At 34.0% G+C, this 26,288-nt stretch overlaps 2 pseudogenes; one reads left to right on the top strand and one right to left on the bottom strand.

Annotated features, from left to right (window-relative positions):
* Positions 1-1,547: 1,547 nt before the first annotated feature.
* Positions 1,548-3,821, bottom strand: LOC132564319 (carnosine synthase 1-like; annotated as a pseudogene).
* A 140-nt stretch (positions 3,822-3,961) lies between these two features.
* On the top strand, positions 3,962-4,825 carry LOC132564318 (uncharacterized; annotated as a pseudogene).
* Positions 4,826-26,288: the final 21,463 nt, after the last annotated feature.

The following is a 26,288-nucleotide window of genomic DNA, read 5'->3' as shown; positions in this document are numbered from 1 at the left end:
TGATCAAACAGAGATATATAGAGTGCAACTACTGGAGAGAAGGCAAAAGTCATGAGAGACATGCGACGCCTAGCCTATCAAGCAATCATTGCGAAGGGTCCCGAGCAATTTTTTGGCCTGAGGTAGTCAGGTTGAGGGCATTTTAAAGGATGAAGTGTTATAGAAATCGTCAAGCCCATGGACTTCGGCTATCGTGCTTGTCTAGAAAAATGATTGTGCGATAGGGTTCTGAATTGACCATCGACAGCTAAACGCAGTGTCCCCTTTCTAGGATAGACGAAACACTAAACACTAACAGTTAGCAGGCTGTTCTCGACACTAGATCTGAATTCTGGTTACTTGCAGGTGGAGGTGGAGCCAGAGGGATCAACAAAAGACTGTGTTTGAACCATGAACGGGATTTTATGTATTTCGAGTGATACTTGTTGTGTTGGCATCGGCACCTGCTACACTTGTGAGCTTAATGGAGGCAGTATGGAATGGGAAAGCAGTAGTCTGAAGGCAAGTCAGATATGTACAAGAGAAACCAGAGAATGACGAGAACAAAGCTGTCCTCGCTTTGGAAAAAGAAGGGAAGAAACCGCCATTGAAAACCATGAAGAGTTGCAATATGACTGTAATATCACTCTAGTTACAGTTCGAAAAACTGTCGACCGGAGACAATCTTTTGTATAGAAAAAGTCGGAGAGTCGGAGAGACGAACGGTTCTCGAACACATCTATGACAATAGAACAACTTGACATTTGGGTATGAGAAAAACCCTGGTCAAGAGTAGACAATCATTTTATTGGAATAGAATCCAAGCAGAAATCAAGTGATATGACGCTGGTGCCTGCAGTGTTATAGAGATGGATCACCAAATCGGGCAAAAAAGAGCTCCGATGCATATTGTGTCTACTACCTGAAACTGAGTTAGAGAACCGACATATGTTGGTGATATCTGATTATTACATCAACAACTGATTTGACCAACATTGATAAGAAGATTCCTTAGGCATGGGAACATATATTGTATAAATGGTGTGTCCAAAAGGGAGATAAGATAACACTTGACAAACTATTCTGATCATGCTTATGAAGAGATTGCTTAACCTCTAAACCATTATATCATACATAAACAAAAAAGCAGTTAAAATATACCACATAATGAGTAATGAAAGCAACACATTTAAGCCGAAAGTTAATTCCTATATGTTATACAGGTAAAACCTTGTTGCCATATCCTGGTCAATTCACAGCCGAATTAACTAATTAACGTCCTGTCAAGACCAGTAATCCCCTACATCAGGCGACGGGAGGTGTGTATTTGGGTAGCCGAGGTAAGTGGGAATAACAGAATGCATGATGTGGTGATGATTGCATTTAATAAACTCTTGATGTTTAGTTTAAAACGATTTTTATTTCTAAAACAACATCTAAAAAGGTGAAAAAAGTAACCATCACCGAAGTGCGTACAGAGTGAAAATCGCAAAACGAACAAAATTATATAGCATGACATTATCTTCAGATACAAAAAATGTTGTCAATTATATGTAGTTTGATGCCCATTAAACAATAAAAGTTAAAACACTGGGTGTACTGAAAATGACTTCGATCCCAGATTCCATTTTCAACGTTATATCTCTTGTTATGGCCAGATTCACGTCGCTTTGAAGAAAATGTGTTTTGGTACAGTCATCATTAGTATCTCCAATGTTATCATTATGACAAGTCGAACAAGTTAAAATTTTCGGAAGCGTAAGTTGACGAGACAGTAAAATTACGCCCACATACCCAAGGTCTTTTTTGAGCTGTATCAGTGCTTGTCTCGCTCGCTGTATACTTGTGCTGTCGAGTACAACTAAATGGCAGAAAGGTTTAGCGAACTCCTTCTCACAATCTACCTCTGCTGTTTCAGTCCGCGTGGCCATCAGAATATCCTTTGCTTCAGCCATAGAACTAAGCTTTTGATGGAAGTGATGTTTCAGAAACTGTTTAGCATGGAATTTATTGAATAGATATACTCCTACAGCAAAGCATCTTGGGAGTGCATCTGGAAAACGAGGCATGATTCCGCAGGCAATTGTGGCTGCGACTTCCCATAAGTTAACGCCATGTACAGTCTCGTATACAATACATCTCCGATAACAACCAACTCTTCCATTGATTTCAACGAGTTTTAGACCGGATTGCGTCATTTTAAATTCCGTGTTGAAAACTCCGTTAAGTAAACCGACTTTACAACAGGAATGATGTGCTGCTGTAGTCAGTTGATCCTTGAGTTTCGCAGATAGATTAGAAGGTATACAGGTGGTGGTATCATTAAACACGTTTGGAAGGTAAAGACCTATGTCAGTTATGAAAGCAGCCATAAGCTCACCATCATAAAATACCAGGTCAACGTTGTAGGAAGGACCTTCGAGAAGTTCCATCAAGACCATCGATTTCCCAAACCTTTCCCCAAAAGAAGAAGCTCTGAAAATGCTTTGAATTCTTTTGTATTGTTGTTCGCAATCCTCTTCAGATATCACCTTCACGACTCCCCAGGAACCTGCGTCTTGTTCGGGTTTCAAAATGGCAGGGTAGATAATCTTCTTTGCTTCTTTGATGTCCTCCTCACTTTGAATACGGTAGGAAACGGGTGAATACTCTTCCGTTTTTTTTTTATTTTGGATCTGAGGGCTTCATAAGTTTTATACTTGCTCCGTACCGTTAGGGCTGCGTCCGGATGAAACCCTCTGAGTTGAAGCTTCCTACAGACGGTAGCTGTTATAGGTGTATCCTCTTCTCTGAAGGTAAAACACCCATCAGTATCTCTAACACGATATCCAAGAAGTGCGATTATGTTATCTGCATGTTTCTTCATGTCCGACTTTTCTGTGAAATAGTCATAATATACTAAAAGGATAAAGAAACGCAGGGTGAACTTTAAACCAGAAATTAAGTATGATATCAGGCTTCATTTAAAACGAAAGTTTGTATACTTACAGATAAATTAAAGCTTAAAAATTTCCAAAGTCTGTATTTTGCATCTGACAATTGGTTTAGAGGTACTAACGATTAAATTGAATGGACCCATAGGATTTTGAAATTGAAATTGAACTGAGTCATCAATATCTTGTGTGTCCGCCGTTTGCTGTGGTCACGGCCCTTATTCTTCTGGTCATAGAGTTCATGAGAGCGTTAATCCGTCTCATGGGGATGTTGTCCCACTCTTCAATCAGGGCTCTGGTCAACTGCTTTCGAGTAGCAGGGGTTGGCTGGCGCTTTCGAACCTGTCTATCCAACTGGTCCCAAAGATGCTCGATCGGGGACAAATCAGGGCTATATGGCGGCCAATCTAGTGGTTGAATGTTGTTGTTGGCCAGAAAGAATAGGCAAATCCTTGCTACGTGGGGCCTAGCATTATCCTGCTGGAGGGTTAGATTATGCTGCTGTAAGAAAGGGATAACATGGGGTCGGAGGATCTCATCTCTATACTTAGCTGCCATCAATAACAACAAATTGTGATTTTAACCCGTGCGAGATTCCTCCCCACACAATTACTAAACCGCCCCCAAACCTATCCCTCTCTACAACGCAAGCGTCCATAAAACGTTCGCCACGACGTCGGTAGACACGTTGACGGCCGTCAGATCGATAAAGACAGAATCGAGACTCCTCCGTGAAGAAAACTTCTGCCTCAGTGGAAACCGTCGTAAGCGACCCCGGTTTAGCAGATATTTAAAAAAAAAGTAATGCTTTCTTTGGCTGGCGTTGAAATGGATTTTTGTCCTCGCCGGTAAAATTATAGAAATACTTGCGAAATGATTTACTTGACAAGTCGTCTGTATAAATTGCATACTAGGTGTGTAAGACCGTAATTATTTTGTAACAGCTGAGCATGGTTTTTTTTTCATTCAGACCTTTGCTTTTGTAAGTTTGATTTTTCCCCTTCGCGTGTAAAAGCATCGGAAGTAAATTTGTGTAGTGTTCATGGTAAATGTTTAACTGTTTGATGCTACTTGTAATGACGACTGTAACCTGATGCAGGTTAAATTGCCTTTACATGATACCTATTATATTGAAGCTGTCGTGAATTTGGTTATAAGCTCACCTGGCCAGGTATACTGACAATATCGTGATACCAGTTATACTGACATTATTTTTGCTGTTCCATATACAAATTTCTTTTTCGTTGTATTTCCACTTTTTATCATGTCTATTCTCCTAGAATTCAGACGTTAATCATGATTAATTTAATCTCATGTTTTCCCTTTATTTTCAGGTGTTCTTTATTTCCTGAGCTCAACCGTCAATCCCATCCTCTATAACGTCCTTTCAAGGAAATTCAGATATGCTTTCAAACGGACCTTTTGCCGGTGCTGTCTCAATTTGGAGGCTTTTCCAACGTTTTACAAATTAAAAGCTATTTTTTATCAATAAAAATGAACAACAATCAACAACACCGAGTGGAATGAGATACTTGTTTCCACAAAAACCTATAGTATTAGACACATTCTACCAAAAACACAACAGACGTTTGTCAAAGACAGAAAACCCCTTGAATCAAGGTTCAACCAAAGACACGCTGTTAAAAGTTTCCACCGAATGTGGATCTAGTAGTGGAACGCATCCACATTCAGACGGTCGTCTACATTGTTTGTGTCGTCACAAAAGCTGTTCCAGTCATCGGACGCGACAAAGTATTGAAAGTCAAATGTTTTGTAAACAATTCAGTAATGCGTCCTACCAAGACATTGAAACGCTGAAAAGACTGCAGTGCTTTCGGGATGAATGCCATCTGAAGTCCTTTGATTCCGTGCCGGAAGTTATGGAACATGATGTTAATGTTAATTTGATATAGTTTATATACATATGTATAAAAAGATTTTGCAAGCCGTATAAAATCACATTGCTCAAAAATATGATATGGTGATCCAAAGTTTAACTAATTCCAATATATTATGTAAACTTTCTCCTTCATGCTTTATTTCTGCTTAAATGTAATTTCAGTATTTATCAGATTTAAGAAGCTGAGAAGTATGATCGAACCTCGTTATCTCAAAGTCGGCGGGACCGTGGGAAAACTTCGAGTTATCCGAGTATTCGATTAAGCGACTTAGAAAATTTGGTGTAAAGTTTAACACTTCGAATTAAATGGGAGGTTCGAGTTATAAGAATTCGAGATAACGATTTTCGGCTGTATGTACAAAGCACTTTTCAATTTAAGGTTCATAGATAAGAAGATAAGATCCTGTACCACGTATAGACGTATAAAATTCGACATAACTCGGAATTTTTAAGTTTAACCTTTTTAACCTTAGGGTTATCTTTTTTTTATTTCGGTAATTTCTCTGGCTAGAATTGATGGTAGAAAATCGTTAAATCGAATGATATACAATATTTTCATGTCACATTTGTTAAAACCTTGGCTATCTAGCTTTACACTTTTGTACTTAACATGGGCATAGCTTTGCGATGTCCTACTGTACACATTCTCTTCAGAGCGATCTCAATCTTTACTTCACAGTAAAATGAGAAGAGCCTTATTTCAAAACTATATCGTAATTATGAAGAAGAATATTTGTTCGTTAGCTTTCCGTTTTTGCAACTATTTTTTAACTGAAATCAGACTTCGGGACAATTTTGAACTAACATAATCCAAGTTAAAAATAGAAAGGATCTCTTTGAGGAAGAATGGAATTTTGCCCACGGACCAAATTAAATAAAAGTGGGTGGTATTTTGTAACATCATGAGTGACTACCAATGAAATAGAAATTAAAAAAATTCTAAAGATCCGTAGGGCCTGCGCTGCGACCCATTTAGTGTCGTTACCATAGGAATATGACAGGGTTCATTTTTTCATCGTTGTTCCTGAAAGAGATCCTATGAAAATTTCATGTTGACGAGTAAAACACTAGCACTATTTCACAACATAAAAATATTTCATGAAATTAGAAGCTGAAAAAAACATAACTGTGCAATAATAGATTTTAAACCTACCTATATCAATCACAGACTTTTCACTGCTTCCATTATGTTGCATTTCGATCAGTATTGTCTGTTAAATTATTCTTATCTATATCACATAACTCTAACTTGTAATTTTGACCGATATGAAGTTGAAATTTGCAGGATAAAATCAACCTGAGGCAACCATTTGCTTGCGCCATTTTCACCTCAGGACGTAACGTTATGATCCCTAATACCACAAATGGTTTCTGATGGGTACAGCCAATGAAAATCGCTCCCGGATATATTACACCAGTGACAGGTATACGCAAAAAAGTTAACATGGCCGAATTCACTGGATGAGAGGTGGATTACATGATAAAAATATCATGAGTTTAAAGAAGAGTAAATCTGAGCTTGTCTATACAGTGTATGCATTTATGATCCAAACCGCATGTAAAATGAAAGCTGTCAGACCGTTTTGTCAGAGCGTTAAGAATTGCTTTTGCGTGCTCCAGTCACTTGGTTCCACAAAAAGATACCAGAGCTGAGAAAATCTGTTATTTTGATTGACAGTGACAAAACATAATTCTTATCAACCGATTTCTTTTCAAAACCTTGTTTTAAGAGTTTTTCTGTCGGTTGACGACATCTTGCACGAAAATCATGATATTGAGAACAGAACCTTGAATATCGAATCAGATCGGAAACGGTCGAAATAAGCGACTGTTGTCTGTCATGTCTTTGATTTCAAATACTGGATGGGCATGGTCAATTAATCTTTCATTATTTGAATACATCTGAAAGTGAGATTTATCGACATTGCAAGGTCTTTGTGATCTGTTTTGATAAGTGCCTCGATATATTCAGCCTCGTTTTAAAACAAAACAAGACAGCCAACAGAGGGGCACAGTTAGTTCCCTTGCCAAAAGTCTATTAGAAGAAATTGCCACCAAACTCGACGAAGATGTTGTCAACCAGAAACTCCATTATTTCATGATTCCATCCTTTATATATTTCATCTTTGATTTGAATGCGTTTTTCTTTAAATACGCTTCATTTTTCCGAAGTCTTAAACCTTGTCTTGTCATTTTTTAACTAGTCAAGCTATACAGAATATGTGTCTTTTGTGAGTGTATATTTTTTGTGATTGCACCAATGAAAGCGCTCAAATATCACTCCCATAAAATTGGAAACCATTTATTTTTCTTACCATTACTTTCCGAATTCTAATTTCAGAGATAAGCCATACTCGGACCAAAATATATTCAGACTTCATAACAATATTAGGACCAAAATATATTTGCACTAAATCATATTTCAAAAAATAATTAATGAATAGCAATCAAGTAATTTTGTAATTATGTCATTCCTGACAACAATGCCTTGAAAATGCAAATTCCCATTGAACAATTACGTTGTATATGTCAGCATACAAATTATGGGAAATGTGTATTACGATTGTTTTCGTTCAATATTAACGATTTTTTAATAGTCTATAAAATGGCTCAAAGGGCAAAATATTTGCTATGCTTATATACAGAAACAATTATTCTCATTTATTGCCACATAACTGTCTTGTTATCTGTGCAATGATACCAGTATCGCAAAATGTTGTCATCAAACATGCGATTTATGATCTAGCATGACTATGATTTGGGCGCCATAACTTCATGGCATTACATGCATTGCGACGTCCTTGAAGGAAGAGAACCAGCGTGAGAAAATCGCCAATATAGATTTATGTATTAGTCTTAGAAAATGCTGTTAACGAATTCATTACAATAATATCAAACTTCTACGATCGGCAGAATTTTACATTTTATGAAAGATTAATGAAAATCATCATAATTTTTTTCTCTTGTTTTTATTATTTTCATTTATAGTAAAATGATAAACTCTCATAGTTGTTTCATAAGTTTCATATAAAACTGACACGCGTGTAGCATTTTCTTTATCACCTTTGTAAGCGGAGGGCAATTGAATGTAGTAAATGATAAAAATTCGAATGACAATACTCTTAATTGCCATTGGTCGGTATTTTACTCACCTACTTTCACAAAATATTCCGTAAATTAAAATCGGCAGTTGCTTTTCACTTTTAACATAATAATTATCGTTATTACAAGCTGACTTGTAGTAAGTATATATATATTGACGCTTTCGATGTATAATGCATGATATCTGCCTTCTTAATTGAACGAAAACTGCTGACCGGGATATATACGGATATTATTGATATTTACATACTGCCGCTTTGAAACTACATTCAGATGACTTGCCTTCATTTTAGTTTTTTGCAGCCATTATTTTGTTTTGATTTGAGACTGTATATCTTTCATCTTGCTATCAGCAGCTCACGTTGTTGACAATCTCTAGAGCTGAGGCGCGGTTCATTGTTAAAAACTATACAGATACGGTACCATTTATAGACTGCTTGCTTAACAGTACACAAACATCTAACCTATAAATGATTCGTTATGGAGCTTGCTAGCTTAAGAAAAAGCAGCCGATAAGTTTCTGGTGTTTTCAATATTGAACAGTATATTGAAACGTCTGAGTTGTTTAGAAGCCACTCGATGATCCTCGCAATATGGCAAACATTCTTCGAACAGACGACATGGATGGGAGTCTGATAGCGAATATTATTTCGAATGGAACACTGACAAACGTCACACGATAAGCTCAAAATGTTTTGGAATATCAATTAAAGATAAAATGATATTCTTATTCGTATAAAATTTGTCATAACCTTAAAACAATGTACTTTGACTGATCGCGATAACCATCGTTTTTTTTTCATAGAAATTATTTTGTATATGCTATTGTAAAGATTGCGAATATATTGTTGTAATGGCTTCAAATAATTCATATATAACGGTAAACTTTACATAGATATGCGATATTTTTAACATTAAACTTATTTATGTTTGTGATCTATATATGTTTTTTTGAAATAAGTAATTTATTTGCTTTTTCTTTACAAATAAAATGCGTAGGTAATCAATAAAATAAATCCTACTGACAAGTCCGCTAAAAGCATAATCAACGTCACAGTTTGTGATAAGATCGACAAAGGCATAATCAACGTCACAGTTTGTGATAAGATCGACAAAGGCATAATCCACTTCACAGTTTGTGATAAGATAGACAAAGGCATAATCCACTTCACAGTTTGTGATAAGATAGACAAAGGCATAATCAACGTCACAGTGAGGAATAGGAAAGACAAAGGAGTAATCATAGCAACTATTGCTTTCTCAATAGCATAATCAGCGCAGCAATCATTGATATTGATGAAAAGCATAATCCGTGTAAAACCACTAGTGGTATGTTTGTCAAAAGCATAAGTCGTATAAAACCACTAGTGGTATGTTTGTCAAAAGCATGATCTGTATAAAACTACTAGTGGTATGTTTGTCAAAAGCATAATCCGTATAAAACCGCTAGTGGTATGTTTGTCAAAAGCGTAATCCGTATAAAACCACTAGTGGTATGTTTGTCAAAAGCATAATTCGTGTAAAACCACTAGTGGTATGTTTGTCAAAAGCGTAATCCGTATAAAACCACTAGTGGTATGTTTGTCAAAAACATAATCCATATAAAACCACTAGTGGTATGTTTGTCAAAAGCATAATTCGTGTAAAACCACTAGTGGTATGTTTGTCAAAAGCATGATCTGTATAAAACCACTAGTGGTATGTTTGTCAAAAGCATAATCTGTATAAAACCACTAGTGGTATGTTTGTCAAAAGCATATTCGTGTAAAACCACTAGTGGTATGTTTGTCAAAAGCATAATCTGTATAAAACCACTAGTGGTATGTTTGTCAAAAGCATGATCTGTATAAAACCAATAGTGGTATGTTTGTCAAAAGCATAATCTGTATAAAACCACTAGTGGTATGTTTGTCAAAAGCATGATCTGTATAAAACCACTAGTGGTATGTTTGTCAAAAGCATAATCCGTATAAAACCGCTAGTGGTATGTTTGTCATAAGCATAATGAGTGTACCAGCAATTTCTATGTTTAATAAAATCAGCTAAGCAACTATGGATTTTTGTAAAAACCATAATCAATATATTTGCTTTAAGATGATTAAAATTGCTGGAATTATGACCGACAAATTAATGACAGTAGTTCAGTAAATTGTTAAGTTTTAACAGAGATATATGTGAAAACGTTAACGCTCGACATCGTGTAAATGTATTTATAAAGATTACAGATCAAGTCACAAATATGTTTGTAAATATATGTCATTGACTCTTACAGCTGTGGTAAATCTTAATCTGATCTGTAAAGTAGGTTTTGCTACCTCAACAAAACACCTTATTATCCCACGTTGTCATTCGGGATTTTTCCGCAAGAAATTATTATTCACAGGAACTTAAATATGAATTTAAATTCTGCTTATATTGATTCCGTTGATGATTTTGAATATACTTTGTAAGCTCCGTCTCAATCGCAAAGTTGAATATACCTGTATAGTATTGTTATTGTTAATCATATGCATTATTGTAACATTTGTTTGTTTTTTATCTATAAAAGGTGCTACTGTGTATCATTATGTGTACATAAAGTGCTTATATTAATTTTCTCTATATATACGTGATTTTTGTTCAAATCTTAATCAGCTGAAAGGGTATGATAAAATGTCGAAATATTTTTTTTTTCTTTTTTTTTTTTTTTTTTTTTGTGTTTGTATATCTTTCTTACATTCCATATTTGCAAAATGGCATTAAAAATTAGAAATATTGATTCCAGAAATTTGTTTACTAAATTGGTGTACAGTGTTTCCTAAAAAGGAAAAATCCAATGCTTCCTATTCTCAAGAATGCTTTTTTCAGAAATATTATTACTATTATTATCAATATTATATTTGTCGCAGTAATATAATGCTTTCCAGCATCTCTGTTCATCCGGCCATTGACACCATTGACTTCCGTTTGGGTATATTGTATGTTGACATTATGATAAAGCTTTCTCAAATTTAAAATATTTTGATCTGATAAATATTTGACATATATATCTTATCAGTTCAATGATGTTTTTGTGTGATATTATGGTTTTTACAATGCTTTGTTGTAGACTTGACGCCTTGAAGTGTAAATATTTGTCACGGCGTGTGCTTTGCACCGGCGGTTTTGTGGATGAAAAGTGACTTGGTTTTGAGAGAAAAGAGAAATAGCAAATCGGACAATTCGGCGACATATTCTCCACAAGCAATCCATTCCTACAGATTTATATCATCTAGATTAATTGTACTTTAAGTGTCGTTACATTGTTGCAAGAATCTGCAAGAAAGCCCGCATCCTTAAAACGAGGGACATAAATAAGATTTTGTGAAAAAATCGATAGAGTATTGAGCGTAAATAAGTAAATAACGTTTTACATATAACCAGATATCCATGACTGTACAAGACACACATTTAAGTGAATAACCCTGCAATACTAATTTATAGTTAGATACAATAGAATCAAACAATGAATTAAGCTGCATCATGCAGCTGTTTCTCCTTAAGGAACCCGTCAGTGACTAGGAGGTGAGAAAAATCCAAACTGATCAAAAGAAATGTCAAAATATGGCTGGAGAGGTGTTCATCTTACACCGGTTAAATATTGCACTAATGAAAGATACAAAACATTGAGTTTCCTGGGGTCCTCCAAGTCGAATAATTGTCTTATTTATGTCATTTAAGCAGACTATTACTATATCTGTTTAGCTTATTATATTTCCTATCTTGTTTGTATCCTTTTTTATATATATACCCGCAATTTTAGTCGGGGCTAGAAAGTACTGCAAATAAGCCAACATACTCAAATATAAAGTGGTGTTTGTAACAAGCTTGTGATAAGCTAACACAAAAAATAATCATGTTATGATTATTTCAATAAAATGTTATTTTCATGAGGTAATGTCGAAAGGAATATTTAACTACATGTTATCTCCAGTTTTGTCAATAATATTATCATATCGAACATTCAGAAAGAATAGATATGTATAAAATTATATGCCGAGGTTTTACAGCATAATTTAAGTCATACCATATATTTTTTCACAGAAGTAATGAAATGGACTTTGTTATTTAATTATTATTTCAAGGATAAAGATTTGCTTAATTTTGCTTCATCCTCAAATATAGAGAAAATAAAACTCTTAGGAAGTACTTATCAGTATGCGCTACATGTTTATCATTATTTTGTTAGATTGTTACGGTTTGCGATGAAAGCAAATTTTGCCTAGTTAAGGAGGGTAGATTACTGTCCTCGGTATTCCAGGGGAAACAATTGCTTTCGCTCTTTATGAACCTGGAACATTTCAAGGCACAAATGAAGTAATTTGATTTTTAGAATGAGTTTCAGGAGAAACAAAACTAATTAATCACAAACTGATACGCTCCTTTGGAGAATACAAAGGAGCGACACCCAACTTAAATCCACAGCAACATACCGTTCTGCAATACCCAGCTTCATTTGATGTACTTAAAAAAATCAAACTAACATTCTTGTCTTATCCACAAGGTATCACTTATGGAACATTAGTTTGTTAAATGAAATGTTCCAGGGGTGCAGGGAACGACATCGATTGTAACTCCTGGAATATGGTAGATTTCACACCGGTCTAGATCTGGTTTGATGTGGTTTGCATGCAATATTAGCATGCATGACGGTAAGATGTTTTGTTTTGTGAAGTTGATTGTAACTTCTTACCTATGTTCTCTGTACTTTTGGTGCAATTGCCACAGAAAACCAAAAGAAATATTACACAGTGGAAATAAATTTTGATATTTTTGTTGAGGGTTTGTTTTCTTTCATTCAATTTTAAATTTATGTTTGTCAGTCTGCCAGAAGCAAATAAAGAAGCTTTCTCGATTACAGCTTGTTCCACGTGTACAATTACAATTACTTGTTACCGAAATTCTTAGTGTCACAATTAATAATATCGTTTTGTTTACAAAGAAGATGACATCGGTCCGAAACTGATGACATAACGCTGTAAATAACATGAAAAATAAGACATTTTTGAGAAATACTTTACGGTAATTAAAAACGAGATTTGATGATGGTGAATGTCATCCATTAATGCAGTGATTTTAATAAGAGTCAACGTAAAACTATATCTCAGTGGTTCTTTCTAAAAATATTTCTTCATTTCATTTAAGTTTCATTTTATTTACAGGAAGACATCTCAACAGCGTTTCCCTATTTGCATTATTTGCAATCTTATTTTTTTCTAATAAATTCGGCCAGACACATTTCTACCTACGCACATTATTGATGTAATCACACCTTGTGTTCAATAACCCTAGATAGTTTCTATCATTTGTAATTGTAATTACTTGAGACGTTTGACCAGTCACTGCACTCAGGTCACCTGATATCTTAGCTAGATACTAAGCATCATGTTCTGCTTTCAGGACAACCACGCCGATAAGCGGATTTGCATATATTTAGCGAAACATGGGTCTTACAAACCTAGCTTGTTATCATGTTTATCGCTCAATAGGGTACCTGACCATATGTCATGTTACTTTTGCAATCATTCGTCGTCCCTGGTGCGTTAACTTTTGTTTGTGAACACGATAACTTGAGTAAATATGGACGGATTGTGATGAAACTTAACATGTAACTTTATATTGTTAATATCTGTTAAATGTGACAACGACACCGACTCATCTTTTTTAAAGAGTTTAGTAAATTTCGGTTTTCAGTAATTATAGCTTTAACATAAACAAATCTTAGTTTGCAGTTTTATATCAATAATATCCTGAAAGAGGTCAACATAGGGACTAGTTCAGTTACAACTTTTAGAGTTAATTGGGGACGAGAGGGGCCATCTCACACATCTATGACCATGTGTTAAACAAAGCGTAGCCGAATTGACTACAGTACACTAGTACTACCTGGTGCATTTTGGTCTATAATCTGTTTACCATATCGTCACACTATTTTCAACCTTAGTGTACATAGCATAGCCGACAAAAAGTTTGTCGATTCCGCACAATCTCGTACACTACGTACGCCAGTGATAGTACGCTCCACACTGGTCATTAGTCTGATGAAGGTGACCGTGTAGTAATCGAAACGTCACACTCTAATGTACTGGTTGTGTTATAACAATTTATTATTTTCATTTTTTTTTAAAGATTTTTATGAAACTTGGTAAGCAGCTTTACCACAGTAAGATCTCGACGATCTGCAGTCTCACAAATAATTTGCAGAATGCAAATTAATACTATTTCCTGCTGCAACGATGTACAATCTATAGACACACAAAATAGCATGTTGAATATCATTCACATTCGGTATTACGTTTCTCCGGGGTATAAACAGATTAACAGGATTTAATGAAGAACTTTACACAATAAATACCACGTTGGTATCCCTGGCAGCAAAAGCGCTGACAAATAACCAAGCAAAGCATTTGATTATGATGTAATTTAGATCGATATCAAACTTGCTGAAACATATGAAAAGTATGAGTATATATGAACTTGTTTCGTAATTGTTGTAAAATAAAAAAGTTTATATGAGTAAAGCAACCGAGTAAAGCATGTACAGGAATCAATAATTGACGCCAAAGAAAATACCAACATTTCAAAATTATATTAATTAAAGCTCAAGCTCGATGAAGCCAGGGCTAAATTTGAGCAAAATAAAAATTCACACGGAGACCAATGAAAAAGTATAAAGAGAACAATTCCAGGTGTCCCGGAAGGTTAAGAGTATTTTTTCTGCATGATATCCGTTATGTAAACCTTGGTCAGTCTATGAAAGTAATGTCACGTTAAGAAATAAGAACAACAGAAACAACACGATCACCAGACATATCGAATTTCTCATTTACTTAACAAATTACGAAAAAGACACTGCAGATAACTTCACTTTTATTAATTCTAAAAAATACAATAATCTGTTGTGTTATTGCCATCTTCCTAATGCAAAGCTTTTGATTGGCAAAGGGGAGAGCAAAAATACTCACTGAATCTAATGACATCACGGTTGTCTATCTTAGAACGAATGGTTTAAATAGTTTATTACACTGTTCCGAAAGCAAAAACAAACAATGTTGTCGATCTCTATCGCATTTCGATCGTAAATTTTCCTACAAAGCAAATAAGTGAGAATAAAAAGAGTTATCAAGATAATATCAAAGGTTATAATTTTCAAAATAGTTTATTTTGTTTTGATCAAGACTTAAAGTTGCATAAAATACCCGTAGAACTAACTTTATAGAGAAATCGAAATCCGTTAAATAAATCAAATTATCCTTCCTGCATTTGACTTTTGATAAAATTCCAAGGTTTTTGGTCGAACGCCATTAACCTTATATTCCACTAGTGAACAGGAAATAAATGTCATCAGGGGCGATAATCAAGGAATACAATTGCTTTGTTGTCGAATGCCATCGACAAACCATCCGAAGTTGTTCACCGACTGGCATAAGTCTGAAGTAGAGTAATAGTAAGTATTATAAGTCTGAATAAGAATAATAGTAAGTATTATAAGTCTGAAGTAGAATAATAGTCAGTATTATAAGTCTGAAGGAGACTAATAGTTAGTATTATTAGTCTGAAGTAGAATAATAGTAAGTATCATAAGTCTGAAGTAGAATAATGGTCAGTATTATAAGTCTGAAGCAGAATAATAGTAAGTAGTATAAGTCTGAAGTAGAATAATAGTCAGTATTATAGTCTGAAGTAGAATAATAGTAAGTATCATAAGTCTGAAGTAGAATAATAGTAAGTATTATAAGTCTGAAGTAGAATAATAGTAAGTATTATAAGTCTGAAGTAGAATAATAGTAAGTATTAGTAGTATAAGTCTGAAGTAGAACAATAGTAAGTATTATAGTCTGATTTAGAATAATAGTAAGTATTTTAATAAGTTTAAGTAATAAGTAATAATAAGTATCCGATGGTACTTGAAGGATTTAAATAATGATGAGTTTTGGGACATCTTATTGTCATTGCTATGATTCTTAATCTTTGATGAGCTACATTCATTAGTCTGGCTGGTAGCTTCATTGTTGCTAACCTTGTTCTCATCCGAAAAATAGACATCAGTTACTTATTTTCTCCTGTGAACCATTATAGGTAATTTTATAAATCAATTTAGTTTTAAATACGAATGTATAGTTAGAAATGTACACTGTTCCTAGGTTGTGATAAGGTAGGCGATCAGATGATGGTTTACACATCCAGCAGTCTTTGTTAATTTACAGCTAATTTAACATGTAGTTAATTATCTAAATACTAGTGCACATGTCAGCATAAATAGGGTCATGTGACTTGGGCGCCATGACAAACCTGCTGGCCAACAACAGGACTACTACTATAAGCGATCAATGGAACAATCTGTTGCGTAGATCTGTTCTTTTCTTTCCCTTTTAACGTGAACATTTGTACCACATCTATTTGTTAACAAATTTCTAATGGCTGAATCATCACAGCGACCCTAATCTATTACTGATTTTGTAATAAAGTTCTCGTCTTTAACTCAAGAAGGTGTGTTAAGGTCGTGACCTTGCCTTTTACCAATAATAGCACAACAATTTATCCGACTTTTCTCGGAGGATAAGAAATCCCTGATATTAGGTCAAAAGTGATGAGAGGGTAGTAAATTGTGCCATGCGATAAATGAATATTCGCTTTCAGTTTAACCTCCATTACCAACTACACCCTATACACATTAACAACTACTTCGTGAAGAAGAATCTATGGTGATAGATGCATCCAGATTAAGATTTATTAGTGCATGTAATGCCAGCAACAATACACCACAACTCACACCTCAAGAAGTCGACCACACCAATACTCTCACAGACACAACAATACACCCCACAATCATAATTATCAACACAATGCATTAGTACCCAATCCAATACAGCCTTCACACAAACCTCGTTCAGATTCCACACAACATTATTATCGAAAAGGTCATAACCGAAATTTTAGCCAAACACAAAAAGAACCATTTAAACACCCTCACAGTCATCCTATTACAAGGTTACGACCACACAACAACGAAACTAAGGAACACCGATTTCGTGAGGCAGACATCAGGTCCAAATCAAATCGGCTATCATACACAAGACCGTTAGTTGTACTCCTAGTTCCTCTCATATTAAAGAAGGAAACAGAGATATAGGGGCTGAATTGAGTCTCGCTCACAATATAATTCCTTATTTAAGAGCTATTCAAGGATCAAGTCTTTTTCTTTAGAGCATAACAATTCCACATCATTATTATACATTGTCAGGTAGGTATTCAGAGTATCGTTACACGCACACTAGAACTACCAGGAGATCCACAATCAAATATTTGGCAATATAATCAAAATAGATATCATCATAACTGTGCCATTAGTGGATGACATGGCCAATTTTCGTCTTTACAATATTTATAATATTCTTGTTTCTATACCTCATTTTTCTTATAACCTAGGTGTCAACTACTCAAGGATCTTCTTCTTGCAAACTCGTAGCTATGTTCAAATTGAAATATGTAGCTTTAACTTTCAAATCCAGAATTGTCCAAAATATATGCTTCATAACGAAGAAGATGTTCGTTCCTGTACTCATTTTTTTTACAACCAATGTCAATTGACCTCCCCTATATATCCAATTAACTTGAGTACTCATTGCGTTGTTGCCTTTTCTACGGTCAATTACCTTAATATAAAAAGGATTGCATTACACTTGTCGTCTCGGGTTTTCGCATTCCGTTTGCTTTCCACATCTTTAATGGTTCTTGGCAACTCGAAATTTTGATTTAGTAATCCGAAATTTTTAGTTAGTAAGTCGAATTTTCGAGTTGACTTACAAACTCGAAATTTTGAGTTACTTACTCAAAATGTCGGATTACTAACTCAAAATTTCGAGTTGCTATTTCGAAAATTCGGGTTAATATCTCAAAATTATGGATTACTAACTAACTACGCTTCCGTATATTTTCAAATTATCTATTGCTTTAAAACTCTGTCTTCCATAGTGAAGAATATGAATCAGTCTTGATATTTCGGCAAGTGATTTAAATTTCAACAAATTCTTTCAGCTTTTCATGTGTGAATGGGGTCGGACAACAGGGTATGCCTATATAAGTCATTGAAGTTGATGTAGTTGGAGTATGCTTTGAATATTTCATTAAAATTATAAAATCAATACAAATCTATTAATAATTTGATATGCATTAGTCTATAAGCTGGCAGGCAAGACGATTCTTGTAATCGGATCTAGTAACAAAAGCGCACGAAAGGTGTGGGACATTTTTACAAACGCAAAACTCAAGGTTAGTAACAACATTTAAAGTCATGATAATATTGAAATCTTAGCATATTTAACGTTCGTAGCATCCATTTCAAATGAGATTTTTTACACTCTCAAGCAATTGCCAGGAATCAAGGTTCGACTGAACAAGATTTCCCAAAAGCAAGAGCTAATTCTACTTTCCATTTTTTTTATTTTTACTGTATCTATTTCTTTCTCTTTTTTTCACTCCGCTTTAAAATGTAAAATGTTCAAAATTCAATATTGCATTTACTTTGAGGATGTTTTTCCCTAACAAACATTTGAATGATATCGTTTAACAGATAATATATACCATGATATACTGATATCATTAAATCGTCCCCAGGTTAAAACTGCAGTACAGTAAGTTAGAGACAAAATCATTGTACTTTTGATTGTATTCACAAGAAAGCATTATATTTACAATTTTAACACATTATTTGGTTTTGCCAAATATATGTTCAATATATCAAAGAAACTTTCAATTTATCTAATAATCTGTACACCATGTTTTAACTGTCTGACGATTAAAAGTTATACTTTGAATTTCTCTTTTACAGGTCATAATGGTGGCACCCAAGGCTTCATATTTCGGGGCAGACAAAGTTGATACCTGTATCTATACTGAAAGGATAAAGAAACGCAGGGTAATATTTATTCCGATATTTTGAAAACGCGTTCTCCAAATAAAGTGAAACTTTGTGGATTGAGTAATTAGGTCATATTACACTTTGTCCTGTATCGAAAATTTAGTCACGGTACAGTGCGCAGCTCTGGTAAATGGAGGAAGGAAAAAACAAGAATCTCGTGCACCGTGTTGTTCTGGTCTCATGCAGCGTTGGTCAAGTCACTCTTCGTTAGTCTTTATACAGACCAACTGCTTCCCTAAAATTAATTGAGAATTTGATTCGTTTTAAGAATGGCACGACTCACAGAAGTTCAGAGGGGTCAGGCCATTCAGATGCTGATGCAAGGACAGCTGCAAAATCAGGTTGCTAGGCACTTTGGTGTTAATGTATCCACCATAGAACGTCTTGTAAGACGTCTTCGGGAACCTGGGTGATTGGCCGATCGACCTAGGTCAGGACGTCCGCGCGTAACGTCACGACGTCAGGATCGCTATATCGTCGTCTCTCATGTGCGTAATCGGCGCCTTACTGCCGTTGAGAGTGCACTTAATGTTCGTGGAAATCATGGGCGTCCTATAAGTGCAAAAACTGTAAGAAATCGATTACGAGAAGTTGGTGTAAGAGCACGTTGCCCCTACGTAGGTCCACACCTTACCCCTGCTCGACGTCAGCGTCGTATGGCCTGGACGTAGAAACATTAATAGGCCCAAATGCGTTTGGAAATTCTCACTACCGGATGTATTTCACTTTATCTCGATACTACAATCGTGTCACTTAATGACTGGAGGAGGGATTCTCAGTTGTATAAACACATATGGCCTACGATTACCAGACAAATTAATGTTTCATGTTTCTAAATAATGGTGTCCTTGAAAGAAAACTTTATATTTTTCATACTAAGTTTAGACATTTAGTATGCACCACTAGCTTTTATATAATTTATTTCCAAAAGTTTTTTTTATTATACGAAACACAAAATTTTCGACATTCATCAAACCATGTTATGGCATCTCTGCACTCCAAATGTCTGCTATTTCATAATTATGTATATGTACTATAATTTACTATGATGGTGTGATGTAAGGTTTCATTTTTCGGACATATTATTTAGAAATAAAAAGTTCTAAGTTGATTAATTTGATCTGCTTAAGAATTATATGATTTTGGATCAACATCCTTTGTATGTGATGCACAAACAAAGAGAAACAGAAATGAAAGCTTCTGATTCCATAAGGACTTAGAGTCGAAAATGAAAAGGTGGCGACACGAGGAAGATCGGGAAGACACTTAAAGTGAAGATAAGAACAGAAACTGAAAGTAGGGAACAGAGGAGACATCAAAACAAAAGGGAAGACTACACCAGAAACGGAGGAGACACAACATTAAAAGTAAAGTCAGCAACAAGGTAATACAACGACAAAAATGAAAAAAAAAAAGCATAAGAAAGGAGAGACAACAAAAGGAAGCATCAAAACAAATTGAAGTCAGACATAAGTGAGTGACAGAAGTCAACAACTGTAGGAAAGGAGGGAAAACCACAACAAAATGTAAAACAACAGAAGAAACTAAGGAGACGCCAAAACTAAAGGTAAAGCAACAAAAGGGAAAGTAAACACCAAAACTAAAGGTAAAACAAAAGAAGGATTTAAGGAGAAACCAAAACTAAAGGTAAAACAACAGAAGGATTTAAGGAGAAACCAACACTAAAAGTGAAAGGAGTAAGGAAACACCAAATTAAAGGTAAAACAACTAAAGGAACTAAAAAGATCCAAAAGTAAAGGTGAAACAACATAACGGACGGAACTAAGGAGACACAAAAAAGGAAGGACTTCAAAAGAAACAGAGGGGACACCAAAACAAAAAGAAAGACAACATATATCAGCGGAGGAAGCACCTAAAAACAAGAAACAACTCGAACTGAGAGACACCTAATAAACAGGACATTGTCATACCAACTGACAAGAGATTGAACTGAGTTTCAGGTGTTTAGTGTGTGTTAGTGTGTGCACAGGTTATAAAAAGAGCAACGTTTCATGTTATAAGATCAGATGGGGTAATTTTAGAATTAGAAACTAAATGATGAAAATTAAATCAACGCCTTTAACCATTTATTACAAACTGAGGGAGGAATTTGTTTTTGCAATATTCCAAAGAATCATATTTTTGATTGTTAAGAAAAACTTTTTAATGTTTAGAAGAATATTTATATTTTCAAATTTAAAACTAAATATGGTGAATGCATTCAATATTTACCCAGAGTATACTTTTGAGAATCATACTTATATCAGAAACACATATTTATTCACATTAATAAAACTTGTGTTAGCAATTTTAAGAACATGTATATGTTTGACGTCATGCTGGATACAACAAATACCAACATTAATGCAAAAAGAGGTTCATCACAAGTTATTGATATAGTGAGATCATGGTGACCTATGACCTGTTATGTTGACCTTCACTGGCATCGATGTAGATCTATCATTAATATATTGTATTTTATAAGCCCATGTCCGATAATAAGGCCATCCATATGCCGTAATCAATTAATGTTCAGTTTAATTGCAAGAAAGTGCTATTTCATTGTCCTGCAATAAGCCCACCCCTGACTTTGATAAACGAATGCCCATTACTAATGAAACTGGACCTGAATTGGCATAAACATTCAGTACTGTTCATACAATATTCCAACAGTATAAAGAGAATGACATGCAAGGTGTAACATGGAAGTAGAATGTAACAGTCCAGCATTGATATTCTGTGTAAGTACCTGGGTATATACATGTCATATTCTTTCTCTGATATGCTGGTTAAATAATTTCATACATAGATACTTGCTGTAACAGACTATTTTGTGATATTCATTCATGTGTGGTAATTTTGGATATTACATAGAAAAGAACTTGTTTTTTAACTGGACATTCCAGTGTAAAAAAAAAAATGAATGTATGCAATTTTTTCTTTGATCTGTTGAATTTAAACCATTAAGGGGATTTCTTTTCATTGTTTGACAGAAGTGCCTAAATGTTGAATTGGATGTTTATTAGAGTATATAAGAGATATGCTAGTATATATGTTACATGCCTAACGTTGACTGGAGATTTTGTTGTACTGGTATATATATATTTTGTAACTAGAAGTTTATAGATTGAGCTTTACGAGGCACGGCAGAATGTTTTTGAATGGGTTGAATTTTTTCACTGTAAGCACTTGTAAACTGTATATAGAATGATTTATGGTTGGACAGATTATCACCAATCAAATTGGTGTATTTTTTGTTTTCATATGAAGATGTTGTTAAACATATTTTGTAACATATACACAAGCTCCAATATACTGTTCATGTACACATGTACCCCACATGGGCCCCAATTTAACACATATGTACCAATAAACATGTTTATAAATGTAGCCTCTGTAGCTGTACTTATGTGATACGTACATGCTCCAACATACTGTTCATGTACACATGTGCTCCACATAGCTGTATACACTATATTGCTCATATGCCTAGATATGCTCTAGATGTATAAACAACAAATGATTGATATTCATACATTTATGGTTATGAATTCCCCACAATGTACATACATGTCCCATTATACTGTAATCTGCACTCTTTCATACAAAGATGACACATTAACATACATGTGTATTTCACATTTATCCATTCTGATACATTTAAATTGATACAGATACGTTGTATAAAAAAAGCACTTCAAATTACACGAACTTTAAAAACAATTATGTTTTATATGATTATGTACATGCCCACAAGCAGGTTTCATATCACTTTAGCATGCTTAGCTTGTGGACATAGCAACCTCCTCCTTTTCAGACGTGATGGAGGTATGAAAAAGATACCCATGTATCAGTAGGTACACATCAATATATACAAATTAATGTAAAAAAAATTCATGATACTTCTTTCAACATTGGTGAAGACAATACTTTAAAAGTTTGAACATGTTGACACATCAGTGAAAAGAAAGAAGTTGGAGATAATTTTTATATCTCAAGTCATAAAAAAAAATAGCAATTATTAAAATTTTTAGGATATGGGGACTTGATGAAACATTGTATTGGAGTAATTATCAAAAATTGGTACATATACAAGGTAATGACTTTTCAAAAACTCAAAACTTTACTTTGAAATATTTGTTGAAAATGATTGTCAGATATGGGTTGAAGATGCAAATATCTAATTGTTTAACTTGTTTATGCAAGAAAGGAGATATGTGAGATATTGGAGGCAATGTTATGACCACCAAAACTGTTGTATAAATGAAAGTTATTTTTGTAATATTGACAATAGATTAAATGAATTAAAGGGAGGTAACCAATCATATACTGAAGACCATGACATATTTTCAGCTCACCTACTTAAACATAAATTGAGTATATGCTATGACATCACTTTCTTTCTTATCTCAGTCTTTCAACTTTTCACTATTTAATTTAGAATGACTATATAATAAATCAAGATTGTAACTTAGATCATCACAGGGCTGAGGGGCTTAAATTTAGTGTATATGAAATTTGTAATCATTTGAGTGTAGGATGGAATGAAATCACTGATAAAGGGTTGAAAATTTTGAAAGACAGCTGTATGAATGAGTTGATTTTTGGTGTGAAAGAAGATCTAAAAGACAAAATGTTGTATAAATGAATTCATTGGCAGGTAAATAAACATGGTTGATATCGCATGTTTAAAATGAATTTTGTTATCACAGATTGGTGACTAACATCTGGAATTGATGACAAACATTAAGCTATTGGTTTGTTTGCTGTCATTTTGAATCTATTGTTTTTAAGTGGCTTTGTATATACACAGTGCTACTATGGTGTTGCTTCAATGCCTTTAAATTCACAAAATTGTATTTATCTTGGTATCTATTTTGAATTCAGGTTTAGATATATTTTAATTGATTCTTCACCTGTCTCTGATAATCAAATATCCCTTGTAAATGAGATAGTCATCAGAATATGAACCATTTTTATATTGTAAATTCATTGAGTATTTTTTCCTGTGTGCTGATTAGTCAAAGCATAGGTCTAAATATACTGCAGTGTTACACTGAAACAGGCAGAATCTGTACATGTGAGGTGAGTATAACAAACCAAAACCCTGTTTTGCAATTCTCAAGTGAACATCTGTTAACTTGGTTTTTAAAAATATTTTTCATCAAATTAGAAGCACAGATTAATATCATATGATAAAACAGTTATCACCATTTTTTCACTGGCCTTGGGAAACATGATCTTCCAAGGTTAATAAATTCACATATTCACCTGAAAACAAGTCAATAGTTGTATCATTAATATTTATATTTCCCTGTTATCATAGTGTATATGTGTGTAAGTGTTGCCAGAGTTCTAGTTGTTCAAGGGGCTATATATAGTCCCCCATTTTTCAACTGTGCAAATTTTACCTCTTTATCCAAACTATTAGCTGAAATATTAAAAATTACCTGAACAGGTGGGCTTCATCATTATGCAAATTTCAAGTCCTTGTTAAAACAATTATCTTAAATATTGAAATTTACTTACCATCAAACCTCATTATTATGCAAATTTTAAAAACTTGTCATATCTAGAAACATGATTTATACTGTAGTTGCCAATACTTTTTCTTGGATGTTACAGGTTTTAGAATGTGAATTGTTTTATTGACAAATTAAGAAACAAATGAGCATCAGTGTAATTGTGTTTCGATCTGTCTGGTTGACAAATAAGCCATACAACTACTAGCGCTACCTGGGGCAGAATTAAGGATGTGTAACTCTAATCTTTTTGGAGTAAAAATATAGTAAGTTTGAATTGAATGTATCTGCAGGTTTGGAAAACCAATATACCAAGCTTTCATTCTGGCCTCTACAAGAATCTTTGAAAAATCTGTCAGTACATTTCTGTTTAAGATGTAAAATACAGGTTCATGAACAAGAAACTGTGTGATATGTTATGAAAACAAAGAAATTAATGTGGTGGATGAGCTGTGTGTGTTGAAGCTATGAGATTTCACTGAAAAAGAGAAAAGATTATTTGTTATCTGGTTTTGCTCAGTTTTGCTACTAGTCATATGGTCTGAGATTATTTCTGTTCTTACTGTTGTAGTTTGTTTGACTTTTTTTTAGGTAGGCTAAGGCTACTGTTAAAGTACTTCATTTGACACAATCAAATTTTAGGGCATTTTTACTTTTTTGGCAATTTAGCACAAAGATGAACAAATGTATTCACAATTGTAGCTATAAAGACCAAAATACAGAAGCTAAAATTTGACATCATTATATTCCAGGGCAGATATTCTCAGCATGAAAAGAGCTGAATAGTTTCTGCTGGAATATGTAGGTTATCAGTATCTGGACTGAATGACAAAAATTTAAATTGTTAAAAGGTTTTTTTTTACTCAAGAATGATCTCAAAAGAATCTGTTTGTCCAGAGAAGTTTCTTTGATACAAGATACCTTTGCAGTTTTGGGAATTTGGTAAGCATTATTAATTTTTGTTATGAATTTTCATTGGCAAATAAAACTTGGATATTACATTATATTGAATATTTTCATTGCATTGTGATATGATTAAAAAACCTCCTGTAAATCACACTAATGATATTTTGTACATGTGCACAGCTTGAGTGGAATTTCCTTGAAAAAAAAGAAAATCTACCAATCATTTTTGCTGCTGTTTCAGTTGTTTACACAAAAATATATATCATTGAATGTATGCATCTATCATAACATTTTGATGCTGCAATAAAAAGTATTGACAAACCTGTCTTACGAAAATTACTGAAATTGAAAAAAAGAATGAAGACCAGCTGTATGTTAAAAATCATGTCCATAAAAGCCAATTGTTTAAGTCCTAATGCATTTTAAAATGGCTTGTAGGCAGCCATCTTCGATTTTGACTATAAAATATCGTTATATCTGTTTCTTGAAAATTACTGGATGGGTTTTCAATCCCTAGTTCTATTATATTTTTTGGGGACTGACTAGATTAACAAAATTGCTTACAGGGTGCCATCTTGGATATTTATATTTATAGCTGTTTCTTGAAAAGTTCTGGATATATATGATCCCTAATTGTTCCATTTTGATTTTGGGATTGATCTTTCTCAAATTTTATGTGTAGGTTACCTAGGTCTATAGCTTGTGTCCTTTTGATTTTTTAATTGATCAGAAAAACGAAATGATCCACAGACAGTTACCTTGCATCTGAAAAGAGATTATTACTGTTATTATTATATCTTAAAAGGAATTACCCAAATTTCATATAATTAAGGGCGAGAACAAAGGAGAGAGATTAGAAAGAAGTCAATAGATTAAACATTTAGAGAAGAGATAAAGAACAACAATAGTGGGTGACAAGACCACTCTTAGGATGTTTCTGCCACCTGGTTCGACTAGTAATTAATAACATATTTTGCAAAATCTACTGAATCCTATTGTAAAGAAAA

The sequence above is a fragment of the Ylistrum balloti genome, unplaced genomic scaffold (assembly GCF_031769215.1).
Source record: "Ylistrum balloti isolate Yb309-2 unplaced genomic scaffold, AGI_CSIRO_Ybal_v1 Utg372170, whole genome shotgun sequence".
Classification (NCBI taxonomy): Eukaryota; Metazoa; Mollusca; class Bivalvia; order Pectinida; family Pectinidae; genus Ylistrum; species Ylistrum balloti.
The sequence above is the reverse complement of the archived record's forward strand: the minus strand, read 5'-3'. Positions and strand labels throughout refer to the sequence as shown.